Below are 26,069 nucleotides of genomic sequence, written 5' to 3'. Positions count from 1 at the left end.
TTATTTCTTGGGATTTTATCTTGAGAGATAGCAAGCCAGTAGAGGGCTTTAATACGACAAGACTTTATATTTTTCAAGTACAGTTGACCCTTGAATAATAAGGGTTTGAACTGTGCAGGTCCATTTATATGCAGATTTCTTTCAATAGTAAATTCTACAGTACTACACGAATCTAAAGGATATGGAACCATGGATACAGAGGAACCGTGGATACAGAGGGCCCACTCTAAGTTATATACCCTTGACTGAGTGGAGGGTGGGTGCCCCAGCCCCCATGTTGTTCAAGGGTCAGCTGTATTCTTTTGACTGCTGTGGTGAGAACAGGTATAAAGAGGCAAGAGTGGAGGAGAAAAACCAGTTAGAAGCCTATTGCAGTAATTGAGATGAGAGATGGTATTGTTTGGGAAGTGGTGGTAGTAATGAAGTTCATAAGAAGTGGTCAGATTTTATACATATTTTAAAGGTGGAGCCAATAGAAGTAGTTTTTAAACAGAAGGTGGGTTGCAAAAGGAAATGAGAGGTAAAGGATGATGCCAATACTTTTGGCTTAAACAATAAAAAGTTAAAAAAAAATTGGCATTCACTAAAACAGGGAAGTCTGTGAGTGGAACAGGATTTTGAGGGAATATCTTAGGTTACTTTTGAACATGTTACACCTGAAATGGTTATTATACTTCTAACTGGAGAAGTAGAGTAGCCTGCAATTTATATTTTGGGGGAGAGTTCCAAATCAAGACCTATGTTCTCAAGTTTAAAATACGTGTGTGTGTGTGTGTCTGTATAATTTTAAAGGTTTATATTGAATGTGTTGACCAAGGGAGTGAGAATGACTAAAGAAAAGAGGTTCTAATACTTAGTCCTTGGGTACACTGAAGTTTAGATGATAAGGATTTAAAGAAGAACCAGAAGGAGTGACTAAGAAGAAACAAGTACAGTAGGAGAGAAAGCAGAGGGAATGGAATACTTGAATCCAAGTGAAGAATGTGATTCCAGGAAGGAAAGAGCTGCTCTGTTCAGTAGTGTCTGATAGGTTTGTATACAATGACCACTGGATTGTGGAGGTCCCTGCTGACCTAGACAAAAGTCATTTCTGTGGATTAGTGTGGGACAAAATCTGATTAAATTGGGTTCAAGAGAAAATAAAAGAATTAGACACAGTGAGTATCGAAATCTCTGTATCCATTATTTACATATTTATGTTAACTATAATGCCACATTAACGTGATTATTTATCTCAAAACCAGCAGAGAATGTCTCCAAGTATTTTAAGTGCTTTCTAAAAGTAATGCTACATATTTAATGAAAACACTAAAACTAGACAGTGATTCAAAATTTCCTAAATGAAGTAGGAGGATTTGACACAATCTTACACTTGACTTTAAGGTGGATGCTTAACTTTGAAATTGTTGGGGAAGGGGGAATTTCTCCCTCTATCCCTCTGGACTAATAATAAAATTGACAAAAGATAGATTAACAGGAGAAACGTACATTTTAATTCGTGAGCATGGAAGTCTCATAGAAGTGAGACCTAAGAAGTGGCCAAAACAGACAACTTTTATACTTTTTAGGCAAAGAAACAATAAATTTGAGAGGAATTGACAGGACAAAGAAACCTAGGTTTTGGTGAGGAATTTAAACAAAGTTTGGGCTTGGGGTAGTAAATTAAAGAAATGACAAGGTTTGTTTATATAGGCTTCTTGGCCCCAAATTCACTATCACTGGTGATAACAGTGTCCTATCTCCAAATGCAGGGAGTGCACCTGTTATATGAGAGATTTATTTCCTGCTTTCAGGAAGATAGGCGGGTCAAAGTGTCCCTCTTACAGCAGCTCTTTCTTAAGTAACCTTAAATCAAAATAACCAATATGCCATTGAGGCATATTTTGGGTTGGCCTGCTCTGGGCCCCAACAAAGGTCAATTTAAGAAGCATTTTTATTGAAGTAGATTATAACAAACATCAGGTCTGTCTTGGTCCAATTTGCAATTTATATGTACCTATGATAGCTTGACCACTGTAGTAATGGAAGAAGAAGAGTAAAATGGAAATAGATAAACTTGGAACAGTCAATAATTGAATATGCAGATATGGTCAGATGCTGGTTATGTGTGACAATTTTGACATTTAATTTAAATCACATACCTATTTTATATAACTCTTAAATCTTTATTTAAAAATAATGACTCAAAGACAATTAAATGAATATTTCAAGAGCAATTCAAATGGTAGTTTTTAAATTTTTTGCAGTTTTTCCAATTTATTTAAACTAATAAACAGTCCATCCATTTCTTCTACCCTCCATCCCCCACCTCTGGCAGCCACCAATCTATTCTCTGTATCTATGAGCTTGTTTTTTAAAAATATATATATACATTTTTAGATTCTACATATAAAAGGGATCACATGGTATTTGTCTTTCTCTGACTTATTTCACTTAGCATAATGCCCTCAAGGTCCATCAGTGTTGTTTCAGATGGCAAGGTTTCATTCTTTTTTATGGCTGAATAATATTCCAGTGTGTGTGTATGTATGTGTGTGTGTGTGTACATAGACAACAATTTATCCATTCATCCATCAGTGGACACTTAGGTTGTTTCCATATCTTGACTATTGTAAATAATGCTGTAATGAATATGAGGGTGCTCATTAAATTTCTTTATTTCATTTTTAAACTTTCCATTAGTTGATAAAGAATTGAAATCATATAGTTTTATATAATCCTTACAGTATTGGTCAGATCAAGGGTATCTCTATATTTTCAGATGCAAAATATGATATTGCTCCCCAGTATCATGGTGTTAATACATTCTATATAAGTAAAGTTGAAGGTGAAAACATTTTATGAAACATTAAAAGTAATAATATAACAACTTTAGGGTATTAGTAGTATTCATTAACTTTTACATTGAAAATATATGTAAGAGAAATATGTTTATAATATATTAAGAGCCTTGAGTGAACACCTCTTATTGATAAAGCATTATATTTGGTAAAGACAAATTATAATCCTGTATTCATTTTCAGTAAAGAAAGCTGAGTTTTAAAGATTTATAAATGACTAAGGTACTTTACCAGCTAAGTCTAATAAATATACAGTTGTGCATGTTTTTTAACTCTTCTGTGTTTAACCTAATGATTCATTTACTTAACTAGAGTTGATTTATAAAATGAGATAGGGAAATTTTTCATGCCTTGGCTGTTCTGAGAGGACTAGCTTCAAACCCCACAAAATCACTTATGAGCTAACCCTTACACCAAATACAGTAGGCATTCTGTATCCACAGATGTGAAACCAACAGGTATGGAGAGCTGAGTGTATTCATTGCACTATGCCATTTTATATAAGGAACTTGAGCATCCTCAGAGTTTGGTATTCACAGGGGTTTCTGGAATTAATCCCCCATGGATACTGAGGGATGACTGCTTACAGGCATACCTCATTTAATTGCTCTTCCCTTTATTGAATTGCACAGATACTGTGTTTTTTACAAATTGAAGGTTTGTGGCATCCCTGTGTCAAGCAAGTCTATTGGTGCCATTTTCTCAACAGCACTTGTGTCTGTGTCACGTTTTGGTAATTTTCACATTATTTCAAACTTTTTCATTATTACTATATTTGGTAATCTGAGATGAGTGATCTTTGTTACTGTTGCAAAAAGATTATGACTCATTGAAGGCTCAGATGGTGGTTAACATTTTTAGCAATAAAATATTTTTTAAATTAAAGTATATACATTGACTTTTTAGACATAATACTATAACACACTTAATAGACTTGAGTATAGTGTAAACATAACTTTTATATCCACTGGACAACAAAAAACAATTCATGTTACTTTATTGTTGTATTTGCTTTATTGTGGTAGTCTAGAACTGAACCTGCAGTATCTCTGAGGTATCCCTGTACATATAGAACCATTCTCAAAAAGGCTGAATGCTGGACAGCTCCTTTGAGCTGTGTGTGAGTCAGGATGGTGATTGCTGTATGTTGGGAAAGAATAGGCAAATCAGGAGAAATGCTTTAACGACATATTGCCTCATACTTGAAATTAATATAGTGTTTTAATAACCACATAGAGATTCTTAATATTATGTATGCCTCGTTACAAATGCTTTATAATTCCAAATGCTGCACAAAACAATTACCAGGGGCTTGATAATACTAAGCTGAATTTTAAGATTATTTTTGAAAAGCAAATTTAAAATTTTTGGATTATTGAAAATCACCATTATAAACAGAAAAATGTACAGCTTTGTAATGAATCACACACACACACACACACACACACACACACGCACATTTTTCCCTCAGAGAGTTCAAGAAATGATGGAATAACAAAAGCTTCTTTCATGAAACACACATTATTTTGGCATCAACGCTTCAGTAATTCCTGATGTTTCTCCTGACAATAACTCAGATTGTTGCAATGAAGACTGTATGTTTGATTATTTGGATACCTGTCATGCATAACTGGAGGGTGGCTGTAAAAAACAGGATTAATCAAAGTAGGATTATAATTTTCTGTAACACCTGTTTCGACCAGCTGCCTCTGATTGTAGATTCTGTTCCTCTAGTCCTCCCAAATTACACAATAAAGCAATTTAGAAATCAGTGGAGAGTCCAGTGTCACTGTGCCAGAATGGAAGTCAAACATTAGAGCAGAGGAACCTCTGAGCTACCTGATTTAGTATGTTTAGATTACTCCAAAAAGAGAAGAGCAAGCACATGATATAATATACTGGAATATCCTAAAAAAGCTTTTATTTTAAAATTTTTAGATCATTTGCTTATTTTTTGTTTGTTGTTAAATTCAATTTGATTTACGGTGTAATTTTGATCACTTGTGAAGTACTATGAGGATGTAAGTGAAGTATGTGACACAATTTCCACTCTGAAGAAGCTTACAGTGTTGCTGGGGAAACAACAGTTTAATAGCTATATCAAATATTCAAGTTCATATGTACCTAGAAATGTCAGAATAAAACAGTGATGAGGATAAGTAAGATTTCTTATGTAAAGAGCACAATGTTTATGTTTGATGGGTCACACTGCAATGGATGCAGTGCCACAAGGAGCATCTCTTTGGCTCCTGACAGATGGCATAATTAAGAGTTCACTGTCACAAATAATTTAAAGTATATAAAATCATATGACAGTTTCTGCAATATGTATGTGATCTATGATATATAATTTATATTTTATATATGTGTGTATGTAAAAAGATAATACATGTATATACAAGTGGCAGAAGTAATATTCATATATTTTAATTTCAAAACATTTTACCTATATTCATTTAATAAGCTTTTAAATGCCATAATGTTAAAATGTCACTGTTCAATTTATCTTGTTTACTAGTTTCTTTGAGTTTCATACCTTAATTTGGAAGTAAACAAATATTCTCAAGTGCCTACACCTACTTTTGTTTTGAAATGAACTACATGCATATTCTTCCCTATACTTTGAAATATGGACTAATATAATTAAGACTCTTTTAATGTGATAAAAATGCTAACTAGTTAACAAAAACATGATTGGCAAAGAAATAAATATATTCAGCCACTGAGGTAAGAAGATTTTACTTTAGCTTATTAGATTAGTATTCATTATGGCTTCTACTATAACACTATCCTTCCTTTTTGTTTTTTAGCCTCAAAGGATGAAAATGAAGAATTGTCTTTAGTATAAATGTTTTCTTAGCTGCTCCCCATAGTCACAAGTACTGTGGACTATGAATTAAGTTAGTTGTGAATTGAAAACAGGGTCGCAGTTGAAAATATAATTTAGAACAAAATTCAGAAAACTCAGTTTTCAGCTCTACTTCATTTTAAAAATTGAATGATAGCAATTTAATCATATACATTTTCTACTTTATTTTTAGTGTGAACAATTTGGACTCCATTTTATACTTCTAACATATAAAAACTTTTGTAAATTATTTTAAAATAGCAGTATGAGTAAGATTATAACTGAAACTAACTTCAACTGGGAATCAGTAACATAATATGTTTGGACATGTTTAGGCAGTGTGTATATATAGTCTAATTGTTAACTATATAATTGCCTTAGGGAAAATCCTTGTATAATAAAAATAAAACCGCACCCAAAGTTGTAAAACCTCTTATCTTGGCTTTTACGTTGATATTTATTCAGCAGACATAGCAGCCATTCCATAGATACTTGGTGAGCACCTTTCACATGCAATGCACTTAATCAAGGCAATTTGCCCCAGGGGTGGGGGGGCTGTTAACTCTGGTGTCTGCACCTGTGGGGGAAAAAAGGCTTGGATTTGAATCACTTTGAGGTTCCCTGCATTGTATAATGGTGAACTCAGTAAATGGTAATCTTTTAAATCTTGTTGACAGATTAAATCACAATAATGTACTATCTAGAAAACACCGCTCAAAAATGCTTATACCCTACTCAGGGATTCATGAAAAAAGAAACTATGTTAAATGAGTTTCCAGAGAATATATAAAGGAAATGAAATGTAGAATATTGTGTGTGTGTGTACACATGTGCACATATAGTTTAAAATACGTCATCATTTCATGGATCTATACTTCTTCTATTTATATATTTATCGTATATTGCCTGTACCCATAGTATTTGGTACTGCCCAATAAAAATGAAAATGCACAGCAGATTTGCCCAATATATAGAGCTCAAACAGGAGGATCTTAGCTGTGATGGACACATCTATTATTAAACTCTTCAAAAAGAGTTACTTCAAAATTTCTCTGCTTTTACGTTTCTCAGCAAAATATGCTATCACTTCTTAGGACTCTCAGCAAATACATTTTTTCCAGTTTCAGTGAAAATTAAGATCTGTAAGGCAAGCATTTTCTCAAATTAGGATTTAAGAAATCCTAATTTGAGAAAATCCTTAGGATTTTCATGCTGTGTTCATGTGATAATATTTTGGTAATTTCCAGGTTTTCAAATTTATTCCAATTAATCTGGTACAGAATCCCTTTTTTGTAAAGGTACCCCAATAAGGGAAAAGATGAATCTTCCTCATTCCTTGAAACTTTTAGATCCTGGTCATACTCTTTTCAATACTTTCTTTTTTGTTGTTGTTTGCTTGTAATTTTTTTTTTAACTTATGGTGGTAAAATATACATAACATAAAATTTGCCGTTTTAACCATTTAAAAGTGTACAGCTCAGTGGCATAAATTCATTCACGTTGTTGTGCAATCATCACCACTATCCATTCCATCTCCAGAGTAATTTCATCTTCCCGAACTGAAATTCTGTACCCAATAACTCCCCATTCTATTCTCTCAGTCCCTGGGTATCACCATTCTACTCTCTGTCCCTATGAATTTGATTACTCTACGTACCTCATATATGTGAAATCATACAATATTTGTACTTTTGTATGTGGATACTTTCACTTGGCATAATATCTTCAGTGTTCATCCATGTTGTAGCATGTGTCAAAATTTCCTTCCATTTTAAGGATGAATAATATTCCATTCTAAGTATATACCACATTTTGTTTACTCACCCATCAATGGCGACTTGGGTTGATTCTACATTTTGGCTATTGTGAATAATGCTGCTATGAATGTGGATATACAAATATCTGCTCAAGTCCCTGTTTTCACTTTTTGGGATATACACCTAGAAGAGGAATTGCTGGATCATATAGTAATTCTATCTTTAATTTTTTGAGGAAACTCCATATAATTTTCCATAGTGACTGCACCATTTTACATTACCATCAGCAATGCACAGAGCATTCTAATTTCTCCACATTCTTGACTACACTTGTTATTTTTCACTTTTTTTATTTTTAATAACAGCTATCCTCATGGCTGTGAAGTGGTTGCCAACACTTTCTGACACAAATTTTGTTGATTTTAGTGTCCATTTAAATGATCTTTAAAAATAACTATCCTTTTATTTCATTCCAAAGATTTTGTTTACCTTCTCTCTTTAGCTACTCATGCTTATGCTCCTAGTTATCATCAATGACTGTCAACCTTGACATGATCTTAATGTGAACATCTCAATCTCTGGCCTTTACCTCCTTCCTTTTCAGCTCACTCCTAGTATTTCAACATCTAAAATCCTGTGACATTATTAGACCTATAATTTATTGATTTTATCAACCTTTCCCTGCCCTTCATCCCCCACAGAGTCTCACTTTTCTTCTTCCCTATCTTTAATTTCATAATCATTTATATTACTTAGAGTATATATATTTTACTACCTTGATCTTCATTTGCTTTGTAGTTCTCACTTGACAAAGCCAAAACCCTGTAAAATCAAACTCTCTACTTACTTTGCGACTGCACCTGTGAAGTTAAGTATGACTGGGTTAAAGCATACAATCATGTGTACTGGTCTTACTTTAAATGTGTGAATTCTAGTCTCAAGTGGGCCATTAAAGCTACCTGTCAAACCACTTGTTTCCTTTGTCCATTTGTTCTTTTATTCTCCTGGATAATTATCTCATAACTTATCTTCTCTTTTCTCAGAGTTACAATATTGGTCCATATTCATGCACAATTGATGACTTTAATTCTTATTTTACCAAATCTAATAAATTAGTTCCTGTCACTACATCCACCTCCCATGTGCATCTCTACCTATATATTCTATGTGGTCTTATGGATAAATTCCTCTTGCTCCTATTCCAAGTCAACATCTTCACCAGTGCACTAAATCTCATCCCTTCTTACCTCCTCCTGTTCTTTGATCCACAAAATATCCCTTCTCTTTCTTCAGTTGTTATTTTTCCCGACAGTAATCAATCATTTCCTACAAAATCTATTCTTTCTCCCATCTTTAAAAGCAACAACAAAGATTTCTCTAGTAACCCAGTATTTTTCCAGCTACAGTCATTTGAGTCTTTCTCTCGTGCTAGCATCCATGCATCAGTAAACCCTTTAAAGATATCAGAATGTGACCACCTCTCACAATGTTTACTTCTGTCACCTTTGTGTAAGCTAGCAATATTTGTTGGTTGGATTCTTGCAACAGTTTTAATTCTTTTCCCTTTTTCCACCTCTCCCCTTTAAGATAAAAGCATTCACAGTGATTATTTAAAACAATCCAGGTCACTCTATACTCAAAACCTTTTAGTGGGAGGTGGAATTCTGGTATGGCATAGTGAGGAGCTTGGCAAATATTCTCCCTAAATATATATAAAACTGGACAAAACTACCAAAAGATTGTCATTTTAGTTCTCTGGAGATTGGCCAAAGTCAACAAGAAATTTTAAAACATTTATTCATGTAAAAGTTCTTGTAAGTATCTGCGACTTTCTTACCTGGTGCTGCTCCCACCCTCACCAGCTGGTAGGATGGTAGTTCTATCAGAGTGAGGCATGCTGAAAAAGCCAGCAGTTTTATTGCTATATGGATCTCACTTAATTTAGAATAGGAGGCAAAAAAAAAAAAAAAAAAACCTGTGAAAAAAGTTTATCTGATGGCATTGTCAGTAATTGATTGAAAGTATCCCAAAAGAATCATATGGTAACTTCGGATGTGAAAAATGCAACAAATGAAATTAAAACTTCAGATCTACCTAAATAAAAAATTTGAGACAACAAAAGACAGAATAAATTAACTTGAAGAGAAATCAATAAAATTTATTTAAATAGGTAAGAGAAAAAGAGAAGAAAAATAAACAGAGCCTCAGAGACCAGTGAGATATGGTCAACATACACAATACATATGTTAGGAATCCAATAAGGAGAAGAGAGGGAAGGGGAAAGCAAACTATTCAAATAAGTAATGGCTGAGAATGGCCCAATTTTGATTAAAAAAATTAGTCTATAGATGCTAAAAGTGCAACAGACTCAAAGGAGGATAAAAATAAAGAGATCCACATATACACATAATACTCAACTGTTAAAAAGAGAAAGAGAGAGAGAGAATCCTGAAAGCTTCAAAAGGAAAACAAACTTTCAGAAAGAATGAAGGCCTAAGGGCAGTGGAACAGTACATTCAAATTGCTGGAAAAAAATGTCACTCTGGAATTCTGTATCCAGTAAAGTTATCCTTCAGAAGTGAAGATAAAATATATACTCAGGTAAACAAAGACTGAGAGAGTTTGCGTCACACAAATCTGTCTTGCAAGAAATACTAAAGAAAGTCCTTACTCCTGATGTTCTTACTCCAGATGTCCACACAACTTTCATTATTTTTTCAAATGCCACAGTCACAGTGAGGCCATGCCTGGAAAACCCTTTTAAAATTACAGTATCCAACCTCTGACATTTCCTGTGCCCCTTCCTTACCACATTTAGTCCTGTGCACTGTCACCATCTTGCATGCTGTATGCTTGTTGACTGTCTCCCCAGTCAGAATATGCTCACCATGAGGACAAGCATTTTGTCTGTTTTCTTTTTTTTTTTTTTTTGACTTCTGTACTTCACTTCTCCTTCCTCCCAGGAAGGAGAGCTACAAAAGAATTTTTTTATATATTTGTTTATTTTGTCTATTCATGGGTATGAGTCATGCACTAGAAATAGATGTTAGCCTCAAAAAGGTTAAACTGAAGATAATTTGATAGGATAAACTATAGTGGGTGAATCACATTAAGGAAACAAGTAAGGGATGGTGATCCAGAGATTAGCAACATTAGAGGGCAGTTACCACCCTTAGGGCTGAAGGGACAAATGGAGGGAATGATGCTACTGAAGCAGTGTGGGAATTACAGGTATGGAGGATCTGCCCAAAAAGAGCTTTAGATGCTTCCAGAGACCTGATGGGACACAGCAGGAGAGTGTAGATAAGTATGCCAACTTCTTCCTTTTCCCTAGTCGGATCTCCAGCTGGTGACTTCTACCAGCAGAACCTAATCAGAGACTTCATATAGGTGAAACAGTCCTCCTGGTCATGGAGGAGGCAGAGAAAGGTGGAGAATGAATTTTGGGGAACAAACCAAAATTAACCAAACTATCACTGTATCTTTCCAGGGGATAAGTATGGTCTTATGGCCAAGTATGACATTAAAAAATGATTTGTGAACATCTTGAACTTCTGATTTAAGACTATATTAAAGTAAATGTATCAGATATTTTAAATGAATGTATCAGAAATTATACATCTGAATGAATATTGATGGCTTCAAAGTAACTGCCTTCCAAAACTGTACATTTATTTCTAACAATCATCAATTTTTGAAAATTTCCTTTCTTGTACAGTATTTTAAAAAAATCAGTTTATTTGAATGTTTTAAAAGCATTGACTTGAAGGATGTTACTTATTTTGTAAACAAAGTCATAACAAAGCTAATTAATAAAGTGGGTGATCAATTTAGGAAAAACTTTTATGGCAGATATCAGGGTAACTGTGATAATGAGATTGATTCTCCAAGCCCTGTGTAGAAGAAGTTATTCTATTAATAATTAAAGTACTCTACATTATATAGTCATACTACATGAGACAGTATAGTATCCAGAAAAAAATAACTAAAATTTTAATTCACTGTATATTAACATGGCAGAGAACTCTAAAGATTTAAAGTATATTTATATTAATGTAAATTTCCAGTTTCCATATTCATGGAATTTTGACCAGTATTCTGACTTGAAGTGTCTCTTGATGGTAACAAGCAGAGGCACATGACTAACCTTTTGTAATTCATTAATGAGATAACATAATTAAGCTGTTTTGATAATTAATTAAATATGTGTTTTCTTGGTTGTTTAACCAAGAACACTTTTAAAAGGTGAAACATTATATCTCTATTATAGCAATTCATTATTTTCTTTGTACCAGTCTTACTAAGGTAATAAATGTTCGTCATATGATAAACATTAAAAAGGCAGTGGATTTGGGGTTGAATGCTGTTTCTGCCTCTTTCAAGTTATATGATTTTGTTTTGTGACTTAACCTTCTCTAAAACTCAGTCTCTTTTTCTGTAAAATGAGAATAAATGAGATTTTATGCCTTAGAGTAGTGTGGGGGTTAAAGTATATACTAAATGTAAAGCTCTCAGAGTATTGCCTGATTTTAATTTTGTCTTCATTTTGTGAAAAGAGCAGAATGGCAACTACGTCTGACTCCAAAGATTTTGGACTATATGGTGCAATCACGGACATGCTGATATTTATCTTCTAAATATCCTTTCTTTCATAGTTTCAATTGGATTCAATTTAAATGCCTACTAATTTTTTCCCAGTAGCATAAATTTAATTTGGGAGAATGAATGAATAAATGTATTTTCAGAGTAACAAATTCACCTCTTTTCATTGAAGTAAGGGAAGAATAAGTAGATTTATTTACTCTATTTCTAAACAATTTTTCTTTAAATTTACTTTTCGAGATAAAGTACCTTGATGGCAAAATTGAGCTTTCAAAATAAATCATTATATAAGCAATATAGCATTATTACAATAGCCATAGACTTAGAAAAACACTTGATTTCTAATTTAATTTTAGTTCTCTTCCTACTTGACTTTTGACAAGTTATAAAACATCCCAGGATTCTGTGAAATGGTAAGATGATTTCTAAAGCCTCTTTCACTGCTAACACACATAGTCATTAGGAAAATGGGTTTTAGATGCCAAAATATTCTAGAACTGTTACTAGCTTAAGTAACTTCTGACAAGTGACTTAACATACCTGTCTAAGCCCAAGTTCTTTATTTGTGAAATGTGATTAGTAATACCTCCTAACACAGAATTTGAGGATTAAAATGGATAATATATGTGAAACATTTAAAATGGTTCATGAAACTTAAGTATTTAAAATATCCATTTTGCTAATGACAATGCATTGATTTCATCAGCCATGACTTTTGCCTTCATTTTTGCTGTCCTCAAAAGAAGATGAATAAAAACAGAAGTATTAATTCTTTCAGATAGCCCAAATGTAAATGAAGTTGGAGAGTTACCTTTAGAGTAGTAGATAGGACAATTATAAAGTGCAGTATTAATGGCCCTCAAACCCTGATTTTTTGGATGGTAATGGTAATGTTGATCTAATGTATTTCACTTGATAACTGCTTTTAATTTCTTATTTCCAATGACTGTATTTTTAGAATTACTTTCAGCAAAATCATTTAATAAAGACATGAGGAAAGCAGTAGTAATAGCAGCCATTCTTTATGAAACTGCACATTCAGGGAAATATCCAGATTCCTTCACACTGACTGCAGGATTAGTAACTTAGATGGTTCTGTTGAATGTATGCTCTAGTGTTCATGTCTCTGTTCATAGACAATAATAAAATTAACCACAATAGTGCAGAAAAATAATTATGTCCATGAAATATATAGAAATTTCACTCTAAATTCTCTAGAAATTGTATTATGCCTTTCAATTCTAACTACATTAATTATTATTACAAGTCTATAGCTACAAAGTAACCATGTGGCTTTGTTTGACACATATGTCACTTTCATTCATCATTCACATCACCCCTGAAAAATATGAATAGCAATAACTTAGTTTATAGATTTATCATGATTCTAGAGACACAGTGAATATATTCTGACATATATATTTATGTATAATTTTATTAATATACATAAACATACATATATGTATTGCTTTCCTCCCCCTATATCTACTATTATTATATCTAACTGAATCTGTTCAATTTACAAAGGAGAATTTTATGAGATTCACCATTCTTTATAGAAACAAAAATAATCAAACTTTAGAAGTTTGATTCCAAGGAACTATAAAGTTTCATTTGGTTATACGTTAGATGAGCATCACCTTTATTATGATTCCTATTTATTTTGTGCACCCTTCAATGTAACTTCTCGGAATCACACTTTATTTTCTGTCCTCACTTTTCAAATTAATGTAAGGTTAATAAAGATATTCACAAAATCCCAATTCTAATTATTTAGTTATCAGTACCACTGATTTACTTGGAGGCTACCAAACTATTTCCTTTCTTTATTTTTTCATTAAATATCATTATAGTTTTTCTAAACTCTCAGTTGTATTTTGAACAGTCTCTAGCACTTCATTTATTCTTCCAAAAGATTCGGAAGTTACGTGTAAAGTTTAATGATCTTATTTTAAAATAGTCTGAATATTTTAGTTAGAAGCATAACATATGAATCTAAGAATAATCCATAACCTATGAAGATGCTTAGTATTTTGTCATAAAGAGACGTTGTACACTTGATTTTTTTATATTGAAAGCTTTATGTGGAGGGAAAATTGTTCTAATTTGTAAACCCTATTGTTAGTTGCTACCTCTCTAAAATAATATAAATGACTTATCTACCATACTTCTTGATTATCGATATTGACTAAATTGGATAATCTAAGCCGAAATGTTCAATGTAAAGTCTTCAAATATATCTCTGTCATTATGTACATACACATACATTTGTTTTGTCTGTTTAATGATCGCTTCCCATTTTCATTATGCTGTTGATACTTGGTAAATTTCTTTCTTTGATGTCTATTTAGATATAAATTTAGTTACTTCAGCTTTTTTGATGAGGGTTTTGCATACTTTTGCCAACAAATAGGATGTCTCTTAGTCCTCTCATGAGCACCTGGTGGAAGACCATAAACAAAAGCTCATAAATTTTATTTAGGGGGTCCTCAGATTTCACAGCTGTCATCCTAGCCCATATTCTACTTTTAAGGATTTCCTAAATTTGAGTTGCTTTTGTCTTGCCTGCTTTTATGGCTTCCACCTTCTCCTCCCATGCTCTGACAAATGTGAAATAGTTTTCAGGTCCCATTGCTCTTCAGAGGGGCTTACCGGCCTTTAGAATCCTATTCATATGTCCGCCTTACCAACTCATTTCTCTAATGGGCTAAAATCTTATAATTTGTAGATTATATAGTATTTTCTTGTTAATAGGGAAAGAATAATTTTTTTGTGTGTAGATTTTTACGTCCTTATTGGAAGCAAAGACACGATCAAAAATATTCTTTCAAAATAAAATTACACTATTATGTAATAAATTTGAATTAAGTATGTTTTCTTAGTAATTTCTATTTCTCATATATTAAAAGGTTGAAATTGCATGTTCATAAGAATTCCCCCATCTGCACCTTCAATCTATTTGTTAATAATATTAGTAACAGCTAACGTATCTGAAGGGCCTACTATTTGTGACACACTGTACATATTACATTAACTATGTTATCTCATTTTATACCACTGAAAAAGTTCCTATTATTATCCTCACTTGATATATGATGCACTCAAGAGTTATCAGACCTCTTGCCTATACAGTCATTAAGTGGCAGAGCTGGGATATGAATCTGAAGATCTCCGGAATCTAAGTATAAAACAGATACTGTGAAGCATACAGAGGCAGAATTTGGAAAAGGAGGTCTTTAAATTCAGTTGAAGTAGCGTTAATATAGACATACATTTATATATATAGTTAGTTGAGAACCACACATTTCTAGCAATGCAAGATCTGAGCATTTTAACTTCATGTCCTTTCTTCCCAGATGCTGTAAGCAGTGGCATAATAATACAATATGTATTCTCATGGATAAAGGAAGAAAAGGTGTTGCAATGAAGCTTACTCTTTATTTTAATTAGCGTATTGGGAATTTGGCTTATAATCCTTTGTTTTTGATTTATTAATAGAACTCATGTCATTTAACTACCAATCATGGTGAAATAAGGGTTTTTTTAAGCATTTTTTTTTTCATTTTTTTGTCTGCTACCTATGATAAAGCATATATTTTTACTCATGATCCATTTCTCCTCTAAACCTGTAAATACATATACAATGAAGGCTTTGGAAATAATAGTTCACTTTTCATATATAATGCATTATTCTATCCATTGTAGTCCATTTTAAAAGTGCTGATTTCAACCCACTACATTTATTTATTTTTTTATTGAGATATAATTGACCAATAACATTGTATAAGTTTAAGGTTTACAACATGTTGACTTGATGCATTTATATATTGCAATTATGATTGCCACCATAGCATTAGCTAAGGCCTCTATCATGTTACATAGTTATTTTTTGTGTGATTAGAACAATTAAGACCAAGTCTCTTAGCAACTTTGACATTTATAATACAGTATTGTTGAATATAATAACTATGCAGTGCATTAGATCTCCAGACTTATTTATCTACTACTTGCAGATTTCTACCATTAATGAACATCTCCCCAGTCCCCTCACCCCAAGTCCCTGCCAAACACCATTGTACTCTCTGATGTATGAGTTCAACTTTTTTAGATTCCACATATAAGTGATATCATACAGTATTTGTCTTTCTCAGTCTGACTTATCTCACTAAGCATTATGCCCTCAAGGTCCATCCATGTTATTACAAATGGAAAGGTCCCCTTCTTTCTCGTGGCTGACTTAATATTCCATTGTATATATAGAGCACATCTTCTTTATCCATTCGTCCATTGATGGACACTTAGACTGTTTCCAAATCTTGGCTATTGTGAATAATAGTGCAGTGAACATGGAATGTTTATATCTTTTCAAATTAGTGTTTTTGTTTTCCTCAGATAAATACCCAGAAGTGGGATTGCTGGTAGTTCACATGACAGTTCTGTCTTAAAAAAAAATGTAAGGAACCCACACAGTTTTCAATACTGGCTGAAACAATTTACTGTCCCACCAACAGTATACAAGAGCTCCCTTTTCTCCACATCCTTGCTAACACTTGTTATTTCTTGTCTTTTTGATCATAGCCATCCTAACGTGTGTGGGGTGATATCTCATTGTGGCTTTGATTTTCATTTCCCTAATGATTAGTGATGTTGAGCATCTTTTCATGTACCTGTTGCCCATTTGTATGTCTTCTCTGGAAAAATGTCCATTTAGCTCCTTTGCCCATTTTTTAATCAGATTTTGTTGTTGTTATTATTGAGCTGTGTGGGGTTTTTGTTATATATTTTGGGTATTAACTTCCTATCATGTGTATGGTTTGAAACTATTTTCTCCCATCCTGTAAGTTGCCTTTTTATTTTGTTGACTATTTCTTTTGCTGTGCAGAAGCATTTTACTTTGAGATAGTGCAGCTTGTTTATTTTTGCTTTTGTTTCTTCTGCTTTTGGTGTCATATCCAAAAGAATCATTGCTAAGACCAATGTCAAGGAGTTTCATCCCTTTGTTTTTTTTTTTAGGAGTTTTAAGGTATCAAGTCTTATGTTTAAAACTTTAATTTATCTTGAGTTACTTTTTTGTGAGTGGCGTAAGGTAGAGATTCAGTTTTATTTTTCTGCATGTGCCTGTCTAGTATGCCCAACAACCTTTGTTGAAGAGTCTATCCTTTGCCCATTGAGTGTTCTTGGCTCCCTTGTCAATTTATTAGTTGACTGTATATGTGGGGTTTATTTTGGGGCTCTCTGTTCTGTTGCATTTTATGTTTGTATTAGTTACCTCATATAACTACCCTTAAGAAACGTCTCATATAACTACCCTTAAAAAATGTTTATATATAGTAATTAACTTTCTTTCCTCCATTATTTTCTCCCTTTCTCTTTTCCTTTCTGTGCATACCATATGTTATTAACATTACCCAGTTTATCAGCTTGGCTAATTTAGGTGCTTTTTTGCTTAGTTTTTTTGTCTATTTTTGTATCCTTTTCTCCAACATCTTCCCTCTATCAACTTTTGTTCATATTGCTAAAAACATAGGAAAAAAATACTACTTTTTCTTTGTAAAGTGACCATTCTTTGGTCAAAAATAGAGTATAAAAAATTTAGTAGCCAACCATGTTTTATTTTGTTAATATCACTGAGAAATATGCTCTATTATAATAAAAATTGTTTATTTCACAAATGTTGAATTTATATTTGCTGAGCTATTCTTAAAGATGAATTTCACAGAATATAGTTTGCTATAGCTTTGTAAAATTTTGGTGAACCATACTTATGTGTGACCTTCAATAATATGGTAATTTATTTAAATGTGCTTTACTAATTAAGAATATTTAAAATAGGAGTGTACTTAAATTACTCTTACCAATTATCTATATAAGAAATTATGAAATGATTAGTTACCATAATCAACAATCATTACTGAAATAAGATAATAAGCATCTTCAAAATACTGGCTGCCTGAATTTTTTGAATGTTCTTCTTTGGGGACCTAAATTTGTTCCCTAAGCATTTCCCTTTAGAATATTTATGGACCAAAATGTCTATACCATAACACAAACCAAATATCCTACTAATGTAAAAATAATAAACATGGCAGAAAGGAGTATATACATTTTCTATGTCAAGTATGATTTTTATCCTCCTTATGCTTGGACAATAGAAATTGAAAAAAATGTCAGGGGATCCTAGTCCCATAACCTCCCTCCAGGCAATTCTAGTAATGAAAGGCAGGTTGTTGAGAATTTTTTTCTCAGAACTCTTCAGGGCCCCAAACCTTATGACCTACATCATTAGCCACTTAGCTATTTTTCTCTTAGTCAATGACTTGAGGGTTTTTTTTTGAATATAATAGAATCTCTCTCCCTCTCAATGCATTGTGTTCCCTTACTCAGTGACTATCATTACTATTATCATAATAAACAGTCTTTCATGTATTTCAAAGCAGTGATTATACTGCCAACTAGCCTTCTGTATTCTAAGCTAACCAATGTATCATTTATTTTCCTGTCTTATGGAGGTTACCCATTTACCCAAGGTTTTTCTTTTTTTCTTTTTAATGCTGTAACGAGTCAAGTGACTCAATATTACATAGTGCATGGACAATGCAGCAAACAGGTATCATTATAGATATTTGAAACAATACAACTCCAATAATAGAAGGCATTTGTTGCTTCCAGAATTATTGGAAAGGAGCATAAGACATAGGATATCACTGAAGAATAATGCCTAATAGCTGCAAACCAGAGCTCAGAAAGTTTCCACAGTCCCCATACTATCAAACCCACCTTTTAAGAGCCTTGGTGCTGAGTCTGGACAGGGATTTTGAGTGTGGCTGCTGCAATTGCCTCCAAACTCTTACATGTCTACAACCTTGACAGCTGGTCAAAAACAATAAGAATATGGCCTCCATTTCACTTCCTCATTCTAAATCTCACATGAGTGCCTCCAACAGGTAAAGCTTAACTTATAAGTAAGGATTAGGTCTGCTAATTTGTGAAGATAAGAAAAAAATAAGAGTTGAAAAGATCTGCACTGATAAGGCAGAGAAATTGCCAAATTGAGACAAAATGAAGAACATAGGGTCAATGGGTAATGTATTTAATGGGTATTCCTCTGTGACATAATATGTTTAACTCTGTTATATTCAGCTATTATATTTGATGTCCAAAACATTAATGGGCTGAAAAATTCATGTAATCAGTCAATGAGCATCCTATATTATATTCTTTATTCATTTTCCAATGATATTAGCTAATTAATTTATCATAGAAAAACAGTATCCAATTAAGATGTTAGTGCAAATTCGTGGAAAATTAATAGCTTATTTACTGGTGTTGGGGAAAAATAAAACACTTTAGGACAAATTAGTTAAAACAATACATAAGACACAAATCAAAATTAATTCATGAAAGGTAAAATTTAAAAGTATTAGAATAACATATTAGCAAATACTTATGTAATCTTATAGTAATTTCTAAGCATCTCATTAAAACTAAAACACATAAAGGCGAATGTTGAAACTGACTGCATTATCAACTTCACTTTAATAATGAAAGTGATTCAATTTTTGATTGTTATTGAAAGACAGTCAACAAAATATAAATGGGACTTTGAAATACAGATGGAAAAGAGTACTCTTCATATATAAATCACTTTTTTTTTTTGTTTTGTGGTATGCGGGCCTCTCACTGTTGTGGCCTCTCCCGTTGCGGAGCACAGGCTCTGGACACGCAGGCTCAGCGGCCATGGCTCACGGGCCCAGCCGCTCCACAGTATGTGGGATCTTCCCGGATCGGGGCATGAACCCATGTCCCCTGCATCGGCAGGCGGACTCTCAACCACTTCCCCACCAGGGAAGCCCTAAATCACTTTTTCATATAAGTTAAAAATAGAATATTGCTCTTAAAACGTTATAAAAAAGAAATAAAAGCATAAATATTTTGTGTAAAAAAGTTCAAATCTCATTAGTAACACATATGTAAGTCAAACTATAAAAATATTTTTCTTTGCTAATTTTATTGAAAAACACATATTTTCTATGGTGGATGTTAGAATTGGTAGAAGGCAATTTTGTATTCATATGGACATAATTCATAAGTGAATTTTTTATTAGTTTTTATTTTATAAATTTTTATTTTTAATACTTTATTGACATGTAACTATAATAGTTTCAGGTGTTTAACATAATGATTCAATGTTTGTATAAATTGCAAAATGATCACCATAAATCTGTCACCATAAATAGTTACAAATTATTTTTTCTTGTGATGAGCACTTTTAAGATCTACTCTCCTAGTAACTTTCAAATATGCAATACCATATTGTTAACTATAGTCACCATGCTCTATATTACATCTCCATGACTTATTTTATAACTGAAAGTTTGAAACTTAGATGATTTTCACCCACACTTGCCCCCTTCTCCAGCAATCACCAATCTGTTCTCTGTATCTATGAGTGTGGTTATTGTTTTTTAGTTTGTTTTTGGTTTTTTGGTTTGGTTTTCTTTTCTTTTTGTAGTTTCCACACATAACTGATAATGCTGTATTTGTCTTTCTTGATCTGACTCATTTCATTTAGTATAATGCCCTCCAGGTCTATCCATTCTACCACAAAAGATAAGATTTCATTCTTTGTTATGGCTGAACAATATTCCATTGTATATATATGTACCCCATCTTCTTTACCCATACATCTATCTTGGCAATTGTAAATAATACTGCTATGAAAATTGGGGTGCATGCATCTTTTCAAATTAATGGTTTCAGTTTTTGGATGTATAGCCAGGAGTGGAAATGCTGGGTCATATGGAAGTTCTAATTTTAGTTTTTTGATAAATATCCATACTGTTTTTCACAGTGGCTGCACCAACTTACATTCCCTCCAACAGTGTCTGAGGGTTCCCTTTTCTCCACATCCTGGACAAAATTTGTTGTATTCTTTTTGATGATAGGCATTCTTACAAGTGTGAAGTGATATCTCATTGACTTTTAATGTGCATTTCTCTGATGGTTAACGGTGTTGAGCATCTTTTCATGACTGTTGGCCATCTGTATGTCTTCTTTGGAAAAAGTCTATTTCAGATCTACCCATTTTTTAATTTGTTTGTTTGAAGTTGAGTTGTATGAGCTGTTTATATATTTTGGATATTAACCCCTTACTGGACTTATCATTTGCAAATATTATCTCTCATTCAGTAGGTTGTCTCTTTGTTGATGGTTTCCTTTGCTCTGTAAAACCTTTTAAGTTTAATTAGGTCCCATTTGTTTTTTTTCCCTTTTATTTCCTTTGCTTTAGGAGGCAGATCCAAAAAATACTGCCACAGTTTATATCAGAGAGTGTTCTGCCTATGTTTTCTTCTTGGAGTTTTATGGTTTCCAGTCTTACATTTAGGTCTTTAATTTATTTTGAGTTTATTTTTGTATATGATGTTGGAGAATGTTCTAATTTCATTCTTTAGCTGTCCAGTTTTCCCAGCACAACTTAATGAAGAGTCTGTCTTTTCTCCATTGTATATTCTTGCTTCCTTTGTCATAGATTAATTGACCATAAGTATGTGGGTTTATTTCTGGGCTCTCTATTTTGTTCCATTTATCTATGTGTCTGTTTTTGTACCAGTGCCATACTGTTTTGATCTGTATGTATGCTGCCTACAAAAGATGCACTTCAGATCTAAAGGCACACACAGACTGAAGGTGAGGCAATGAAAAAAAGTTTTTCCATGCCAATAGAAATCAAAATAAAGCCAGGGTAGCAGTACTTATATCAGACAAAATAGGCTTTAAAATAAAGACTGTTACAAGAGACAAAGAAGGGCATTACCTAATGATCAAGGGATCAATCCAAGAAGATATAACAATTGTAAACATATATGCACCCAACATAGGAGCACCTAAATGCATAAAGCAAATATTAACAGACATTAAGGGAGAAATTGAAAATAACAACAATAATAGGGAAGTTTAATACCTTACTTACATCATTGGACACATCATCAAAACAGAAAATCAATAAGGTAAAACAGGCCTTAAATAACACATTAGACCAAATAGACTTAATTGATATATGGAGAGCATTCCATCTGAAAGTGGCCAAATACACATTCTTTTCAAGTTTACACAGAACATTCTCCAGAATATATCACATGCTAGGCCACAAAATATGCCTTGATAAATTTTTAAAAATTGAAATCATGCAATCATCTTTTCCAACCACAATGCTCTGAGACTAGAAATCAACTACAAGAAAAAGAAAAAAACTACAGCAAACACAAACACATGGAGGCTAAACAATATAGTATACTAAACAACCAGTGGATCACTAAAGAAATCGAAGAGGAAATCAAAAAATACCTTGAGATAAATGAAAATGAAAACACAACCAAAAACTATGGACCTTAGCTAAAGAAGTTCTAAGAGGGAAGTTTATAATGACAAAAGCTTACCTCAGGAAACAAAGACAATCTCTAGTAAACTAACTGTATGCTTAAGGGAGCTAGAAAAAGAACAAACAAAACCCAAAGTTAGTAGAAGGAAAGAAATCATAAAGATCAAAGCAGAAATAAATGAAATAGAGACTCAAAAACAGAAGAAAAGGTCAGTGAAACTAAGAGCTGATTCTTTGAGAAGCTAAGCAAAATTGATAAGCCTTTAGCTAAAATCATCAAGAAAAAAAGGGCAAAAATTAATAAAATCAGAAATGAAAAAGAAGTTACAACTGACACCACAGAAAAACAAATTATTATAAGAGACTACTATGAAAAACTATATGCCAATCAAAGGAACAACCTAGAAGACATGGACAAATTACTAGAAATGTACAGTCTCACACAACTGAACTGGGAGAAATGGAAAATATGAACAGACCAAATACCAGTAATGAAATTGATTCAGTAATAAAAAATTCCCAACAAAGAAAAGTCCAGGACTTGGTGGCTTCATGGGAGAATTCTACCAAACATGTAGAGAAGAGTTAACCTATTCTTCTCAAACTCTTTCAGAAAATTACAGAGGAAAGAACACTCCCAAACTCATTCTATGAGGCCATCATCTCCCTGATATAAAACCAGACAAACCAAACAAAGAAATCACAAAAAAAGATAATTACAGGCCAGTATCACTGATGAACATGGATTCAAAAATTCTAAAGAAAATACTAGCAAACAGAATCCAACAGTACATTAAAAGGATCATACATGATCAAGTGGGATTTATTCCAGGGATGCAAGGATTTTTCAATATCTGGAAATCAATCAATGCAATACACCACATTAAAATATTGAAATATAAAAGCCATATGATCATCTCAATAGATGCAGAAAAAGTTTTTACAAAATTCAACATCCAGTTATGATTACACTCTCCAAAAAGTGGGCATCAAGGGAACATACCTCAATATACTAAAGGCCATATATGTCAGATCCATAGCTAACATGATACTCAGTGGTGAAAAGCTAAAAGCATTTCCTCTAATATCAGGAATAAGACAAGGATGCCCACTTTTGCCAGTTTTATTCAACATGGTATTGGAAGTCCTAACCACAGCAATCAGACAAGAAAAAGAAATAAAAGGAATCCAAACTGAAAAGGAAGAATTAAAACTGTCACTGTTTGCAGATGACATGATACTATACATAGAAAATCCTAAAGATGCCACCAGAAAGGTACTAGAGCTTGCAATGAATTTGGTAAAGTTGCAGGATACAAAATTAATACACAGAAATCTGTTACATTTCTATACTCTAACAACAAACACAAATAACAATCAGAAAGAGAATTAAACCTGTTTCATTCTTTTGCATGTGTCTGTTCAGGATTTTCAACACCATTTATTGAAAGACTGTGCTTTCTTAGCATATATTCTTGGCTCCTATGTCATAAATAAATTGAATTTATTTATCTATTTATCTATTTATTTATTTCTAAGCTCTCTATTCTGTTCCATTGATCTCTGTGTCTGATTTTATGCCAGTACTATATTATTTTGATTATTATAACTTTGTAGTACTATTTGGAATCAGGGAGTCTCGTCCCTCCAGTTTTGTTCTTCTTTCTCAAGATTGCTTTGGTTACTTGGCATCTTTAGGTTCTATACAAATTTAGAATTGTTAGTCCTTTTTATGTGAAAATGACTTTGGAATTTTGGTAGGGATTACATTGAATCTGTAGATTGCTTGGATAATATGGACATTTAACAATATTAACTTTTCCAGTCAATGAGCACAGAATGTATTTTCATTTCTTCTTCCATTTTATAAATTAATAGCATACTTTTCAATAGCCTTTCACCATTGTAGTTAAATTTACTCCTAGGTATTTTATTCATATTGATGCAATTGTAAATGTGATTGTTTTCTTAATTTCTCTGATAGTTTGTTATCAGTGTAAAAAATTCAGATATTTGTATAGTGATTTTGTACTGCACAATTTTACTGAAATTGTTTATTCTAGCATTATTTTTGTGGCATCTTTAGGGTTACTATATATGATATTTTGTAAACTACAAATAGTGACAGTTTTACTTTTCCCTTTCCAATTTGGATGACTCTTTTTTTTCTGGCCTAATTGCTCTGGCTAGAACTTCCAATACTATGCTGAATAAAAATGGTGAAAGGGGAATCCTCGTCTTGTTCTTGATCTTAGAGAAAAAGCTTTCAGCTTTTGACCATTATGTTAGCTTTGGGCTTTTCATACATGGCTTTATTTTGCTGAGTTATGGTCCCTCTATGCTCACTTTGTTGAGAGTTTTTATAAATGGATATTGAATTTTGTTAAGTTCTTTTTCTGCATCTATTTGGATGATTATATGATTTTTATGCTTCATTTATTTATATGGTATATCACATTGATTTGCAAATATCGAACCATTCTTTTATCCCTGGAATAAGTCCTTCTTAATTATTGTGTAGGATCCCTTTAATATATTTTATATATCTTTAATATATAAATTTTTTTATATTACTGACTTTGGTTTGCCTATATTTTGTTGATTTTTGCATCTTTGTTCATCAAGGATATTATCTTACACATAAACACATCAGGGACTCTACAAGTTTTGGTTATTTTTTAATTTTCCTGAAGACCTTCTTTTTGCACTCTCCTAATCCTGTGATCAGGGTTAGTTATTTCACAGTAAGTTCTTCTCTTTCTTGGTTTATACCTATTTTGTGGAGAAGAACATCCAGAATTTCTGGAGGTACATTCTTGGTAATTTACTTATCAAAAATCATCTTTATTGAATTCATACAATTGATGATTTGCCTGTTTTCAGATTTCTAAGTAAATTTATCCCCCCAAATGGGAAGGCATTGATCTATTGTCTTCCAGCTACCAATGCTGCTGTTCTGACTTTTAATCCTGTATGTGGTCTGTTCTGTTCCCTCTGGCAGTTATTGTGACCTTCTCCATGTCCCTACTGTCCTGAAATGTCATGATAAAATGCCATAGTATAGTAGTGTAGGATTTCAGGGGCACTTTACAAACCACTTTAGTCTGAAAATTAATGTCCTTAAATTCTAGGAAATTTATTTAAACTCTTATTAAAAATTGCCTCTCCTTTATTTGTTTTTATATTTCCTCTTATTTAGCTTTTGATATTTTAGGGCTGATGCTATAATTTTTTAAATTTTTCTCTCCTATTTTCTGTTGACTTAATTTTACTCTAATTGTAAATATTTTTTCTCAATTCTACCTTCCGTTCTTTAGTGTGTATAACAGGGCTTGTGAATGGAAGTTTTTATCATAGGAAATTCTCTCTGACCCTTTTCACTGGGAGTTCTAAGATTTCACTATCTTCTCCAGAAAGAATATCTCCAGTTTCTGCTTAAAGGATATAAACTTGGCTTCCAGAATTATTGGGACATAATGGGGTAAATGGCTAGGGGTGTTAATATTGGGGGAGAAAGAGAATGGATGAACTTTAAACTCCAGCATTCTCTGTCTCCAAATAGTAAAGCTGGGTGATGATGGAATGAAACTACCCATAACAGAAATATGAAAATTAGAAGTTACAGCTACTTTGAAAGCAAGAAT

This window comes from Aethalodelphis obliquidens, unplaced genomic scaffold (assembly GCF_003676395.1).
Source record: "Aethalodelphis obliquidens isolate GAN/ISIS:26980383/991018 unplaced genomic scaffold, ASM367639v1 scaffold10, whole genome shotgun sequence".
Lineage (NCBI taxonomy): Eukaryota > Metazoa > Chordata > Mammalia > Artiodactyla > Delphinidae > Aethalodelphis > Aethalodelphis obliquidens.
This window is presented reverse-complemented; position numbering follows the sequence as displayed.